Genomic DNA, 6027 nt, shown 5'->3' with positions numbered 1-6027 from the left:
TTTTCCAACTAGAACATTCAGTGTTGGCACTCTTGTAGAGAATATGTGACCCGTTGGAGGGTTGGGCTACTTGGCCGATTAATTTTGATTTCAGTACAGTCCAAGTGAACTGGCGGCCCAGCGGAGCAAACCGTACGCTCCTAGGTACTCCGAACCTACGGGGTGTCATCCCGTGCCGCCGCTAGTGGAAAATCCACCTCCAGGTGACAGCCGTCGAGCTGGTTTTCTGCCGGCCACCACCCGCGCACATGGATACAAGGCACGTGGTCAGTACCGCCGTCTGTAACATCACGAGATGACTTGACGTTGACCGCCGGTCCGACGGTGCTGATTTGTCCTATAATAACCCGACAAAATTCCAGCATGAGCTTGCGCATTGTGTGGGCTGGTAGTGCCTCCAGTGAGGTTTAGTGCCTCTAGTGCCTCTAGTAAGTAGTAAGAATGGGCACTATTTGAGGTGGGTGCCCATTCTGTCTGTTACCGAGGTCCCGACATGGTGACACTGCGTGAACCACCGGCCAGACCATTGCACCTACTCGGTCTCACTCCCACTCATGACACCCCACCGCCGTAGGCGGTCACGTGATGGCACACAGCCCAGTGGCGGCGCCAGGTACGCCGCAGCGGGGCGCTGGGTCAACGTGCAAGGGCGGCACCAGGCTAACTACCACGGCCCCAGTGATGTTTCCCGGGAACCCCATTCCGGATAGGATGGTATTTGATCTTATATGCAGTCATTGGATCGCAACAGGTGTTTGCCAAGGCTGCGCTTTCGCTGATATATGAGCGCCAAGGTTGAGCAATGAGCATAAATACGAAAAATGTAAGTGTATTCATAATAACAAATATCACAACACAGCTGTGGTTACGCTATGTACCAAATCTTTAACCCTTGCGAAGGGATACCGAAGGGAAGGGATACGAAGGGCTGCCCATGCAGGGATAGCCGAAAGGCCGCAGGGACTTGCCGTATCTGGAAGGGGGCGAGTACCGTGGTGCCATGGTATACCATGGTACCATGTACCATACCATGTGGCATGTACCATACCATGCGGCATGTACCGTGGTATACCACTCGTCGGGACCGCCGCGTTCCCGATCTGTCACGACCAGCTGTTGCCCTTGCGGTCCGAGCTCTGCCGTCGACCGGACCAAATTCACGTATATAAATGAACATATGCTGAGCCGCGGCGCCCTTTTGTCCGCACAGCAGCTATTTGTAGCAGCGTATCAGTTCCTGTCCTGACGAACGCCGCCACAAAGGGAGAAAGCCGCAAAGTTGCATAAAAACAACTTGACTTATGTGCATTGACGAATCTGTTTGGGATTGGTCTTGCTCCCAATGCACTTCAATGTATCTACAATATCCAAAACCTTGTTTCATGCAGCACTAGCTTCACCATTATCATCTAATATTTTATGTAATACAACATACAAAAACAGCTTACCTTCGTCAAATCCCGCTGGGTCGGCCAGATTGTGGGGACTGGCTCGGTTTCAGTCCGACTTGTCTAAGGCACGGACAGCGGAGTCGGAGCAGGGCCAGAGGACGACAGGCGGATAATACCAATATTTATTATTTTGCTCTTCTAGAGCAAGCTGATATATCTTAGAGTTTGTGTACATGTTCCTGCATTTTAAAAAAAAGTTATTGCAGTGAAACGCGGACGGCATATTGTATAAGTCATTCGACTGTGTCAGGGGCCTTATAACCAATGAGAAGCACGCACTGCTGTTTTACTGTTATCACGTCAACAGCATCTTCAGGTCAGGTCAGCAGCATCTTCATCAAAACAGTCTCATGGTGGAGCTCGCGTTTATTCAATGCGGCCAGCAACACAACTGAGACATTTCGAATCGATACAAAATGGAAATGTCCCAGTCCGCCTCGGGCTGCCCCTCAGGCTACCCCTCGGGCGCCGCCTGCCGCTTCTCTGCTGAGGATGCCGGTTGCGTCGCTTTTGCCGCCACAAACGAAACAAATAACACTTCAAGAAGACTATACTGTTGACGAAAACGTTCGACTTTGTGCCGCCTCGGCACGGTTGGCGTCATAGTTTTGCATACTTTCACACCGAAATGCCTGAACTGTCCAGGACTTGAGATACAGCGCTTACAGACGGCGATGGAGACGAATCATCGGACGTAGGAAGGGTTATCCCGTAGTGCGCTGCCTGGTCTGGAAGTCTCCTCTTAACCCGTCTTCCATGCCTCTCACTGTAAGCGGACATGAAGCCTTTACGGCACGCTTTGAAGAAGGGCCATCGGCAGGAGCTGCGGCGGGGTGCCCTGGTGCGGCATTGTCGCTTTCGAATCCGCTTCAACTAATGTCCACAAATGAGTTCGCTATAGACTCAAAAAGTAGCCAGTGAAGTTATGGCACGAGAGTGGACCAGTTGGGTTCACTTGGACCAACAGGGCTCATTAGTCCTCTTTACCTGCACATCAAGTACATCAAGTACATCAAAATGGCGCTGGGTAAACAAATGACACAAAATGACGCACGCGAGACATTAGTGTGTTCAGCGTGAGGTACCGATAAGCTAGCATGAACACAAGGCAAACAAAGCACACAAAGTGACGTACCTACGTGTAACATGAGGTGGTGTTCGGCCATTTATATTGGCCAGGACGAACTAACCTGTTCTGAACAGTGAGCGGACCGAATGACGTGACCGGGTTGCTGGGTCCGCGGCGCATCCACCGTTCTTCAGTAGCTGGTCAATGCCACCACTGTTTCTGGGAGGTCGGGCTGGGCTGCTTGGTCCGCGGCGCTTCCACCGTTCTTCAGTAGTTGGTCAATGCCACTTCTGTTTGTCGGAGGCCGAGATGTGATGCCCGGTTGCTTGGTCACATCGAAATGCTTAATTTACTGCACAAATTGGCCTGGCCCGGTTATTTGAACTTGATAATTTAATTAGAGGAATGTTTTAAACTACATTTAACGTACTTGCAAGCGTGAAAAGTATTAATTTCGTTCACATCTAGTCCGATGGCAAAAATGGCGGCCGTTGCCAACGTCGATGGCCGGCGCCGAGCCGGGTTCTAGTTACAACTAACGGCCTTGGGATGACTTCTGGTATGGATTTTGGAAACTAATTTGATAAATTGCGATATTGAATCGTCCTCAGAATGGGGTTCTTATTGTGAGGACAATATCGAAATATATCAATTTAGTTTTAATTATTTCAATTCTGCAACCATAGATAACATGATTCATGCTATCTATGCTGCAACATATAATATGAGCACCAGGTAATTCGACAGAGCGAATATCGAGGCCTCGGTGCCTTGAAGGCAGTGATGCTTGGGTCCAAGAACTAAGAAGGTCCTTATATATTTCAACATTGGTTACGTCGGCTGGAGTCAGCCTCACGATTTCATCGATTTTGCGCAGGCCATCTTTTTCCATGTATAGTGGGCTGGAACGCATTAGGTAGGTGACTGGGGGTGCCGAGACGTGGTGCGCGAGAAAGAATAGGCCGCTGTGCCGATCCAGGAGGCGGATCCGCTCGCAGAGCCGCGCGATCATATCGGCGACTGTTGTGGCAGCATTTGAAAGGTTGTCTTCATGCAACGGAGAACCCAGAAGCATGGAAGACATGATAGCGGAGTCTCTGAAATGTCAGGGAGAGCCCGCTTTACTTGCTGGATCAACATGTTTTGCTAATCTTGTTCTGCGTCGTCTAAAACTGTCACCTCACATTTGGCAGGATTTAAAATGAGGCCGACATCTTGGAGCATCTTGGTGACTGTTTGAAGGTCAGAGATTGTTGTGTCCGTGCGCCACCGAGCTCCAGCTTACACCTGCTAAAAGCCGTTTTGGATGACTGACCTTTCCTGAAAGTGCTAAGGCCTTATGATATATTCATAATTTCAAAATATGAAAACAATAAAAGGCAGATTAAATGTTGATCACAAATCCTCAAATGTCAACCTTTTAATTGAAACACACATCATTTTTACAAAATTACCATATTAAATTACATACTTGAAATGTGGTATAAGAAACATTACACATTGCTTACTTGAAGGCCAGCAGGTGCGCCCCCAGTTTGGTCTCTGGCTCCAGGGCCACAAAGTTGACCGTCATGTCCAAGAAGGCGACAAGTGTCCGGCTGCTCCAGAGGTCCATGGTGAGGCACACAGTGCTGTCTTTTGGCAGGAGCAGAAGAGTTATCATAAGCGCAGCTTTATTGCCCTCTGCTAGGGACAGTAGCTGTTGTCGCACGACAACAGGGGGGGGGGGGGCTCCAGGGCAGGGCCCGGCGCTCCGCCTGCTCCGCCAGCATCTGGTCACCCAACGCCCGCACAAATCGCACTCGTCCACCACGCCGCGTATCGGCGGCATCACTGTCCGGATGACGCATGGTGAACAGCTGATGAGCGTTCAGGCACGCCACACTCAGCATAAAAAACAGCATCCGCGTGGGCCAGCGGCGGACTGCTGCGTCACACGTATAGTGAGCGATGACATTGTCACATACGTCCACTCCCCCTTTGTGCTATTAAAGAATAGCACAATTTCCGGCTTTCCGCTGATCTGGTCGACCTTTGGCATCTTGTGCCGGGTGGAGGCGACCAGCACTACCTTCCCCGGCTTGGGGCAGTGGGAGGCCAGCTGCACCCCGTTCCGGAAGCAGATCTTGTTGCTTCCAGCCTCCCGACCTGTTGGGTCCGTCATCTCCTTGGGAAGGAGCCGCTTGTTCCGGTTCAGTGTGCCGACAGAAGACAGCCGTTTCTGGTCTCTAAGCTCCTCGACCAGGGGGATGGACGTGAAATACCTGTAAGCAAAAATAACAAAAACTGTCAGAAATCTTGAATAAAGCATATCCTTCTTGCAATAACACTGTTTTGGTCATTTTCCTTCCTAACTATATCATCACTTTATGGGCGTTTTGCTTACGATCGGACACATTTATACCGTTATATTCATCGCACGTTTTGTGTCAAAATTTATCTAAATATTACATTTTGTGACAATCATTGTTGATGAAACATTTTTACGAAAAGTCGAATAACTTAGTAACTATTGAATTTGCCATCTTACCTGTCCATGGTGATGTTTTTCCCGTGTTCTTCACTTATTCGACCAGATAGTGCACCAGATGCGGCGCAGACTCCATTACGACACCTGGAGGAGACGTCTCGGGTGGCTGAGGTTTCCCCGAATAGGGCCACAGCTTCCAGATATATCGATTTCTGGCGTCGGCCACCGAACGTATAAGCATGCCGTACTTCCCAGGCTTCGTCGGCATATAGACCTTGAACGGGCATCTGCCCCGATATGACACGAGTGTCTCATCGATGGTGAGACAGTCTGATGGCTTGTAGTGTTTCCGAAGGTTGCTGTCAAACTTCATAAACACCTCTCTCATTAGACAGAACTTGTCCCCAGGGCGCCGGTCGGCTCTGGTGCCGTTGTCGTCGAACCGCACGCTTGATAGAAGTTTCACGTACCTCGGCAAACTCATGGTCGCTCGAAACTGAGCTGGAGCGAATGAGCCGGTGAACAGTTCGGACGCCGACTCCAGAGGAAAAGTGCGAAAAACGCCAGGAGTTCGGTGCGGTCGATCGGCATGAAGAGGTGTTCATGTTTTGTCCAGTTTTTCTGTTTGGTGCTCGTCATGAACTTCCCTCTCTGCTCTTCCAGTTTTTGGTTTGTGTGGGTGACGCAGGGCTCAAAAAAGGTCTCCGTGGTTGTCGACGGACACTTGAAGGTCGTGGGGTCAGAATCAGAATCAGAATATATTTAAAGCTCATCCAGACAATCACTGGTTTTTCATGTGCTCGCGTCAACAATATGGGCAGAGGACACTTAACCGGTAATAGACACGATATGGGTAAAAGACATTTAAAACATGTAAAACAAAAGTGGAAGTGCTAAGATCACAATAAAAGCTCCTGTGCGTACATATATGTGCGTTCCCCGCCGCGCCGTGCACAAGTATTTCTTGACGGTCCCTCTGAACGCCGATATGCGGGTCTCCCTAATGTCGCGCGGCATGGCATTGAACGCGCTGGCGG

Source organism: Amphibalanus amphitrite, unplaced genomic scaffold, assembly GCF_019059575.1.
Source record: "Amphibalanus amphitrite isolate SeventyFive unplaced genomic scaffold, NRLGWU_Aamphi_draft 000954F_arrow, whole genome shotgun sequence".
Lineage (NCBI taxonomy): Eukaryota > Metazoa > Arthropoda > Thecostraca > Balanomorpha > Balanidae > Amphibalanus > Amphibalanus amphitrite.
This window is presented reverse-complemented; position numbering follows the sequence as displayed.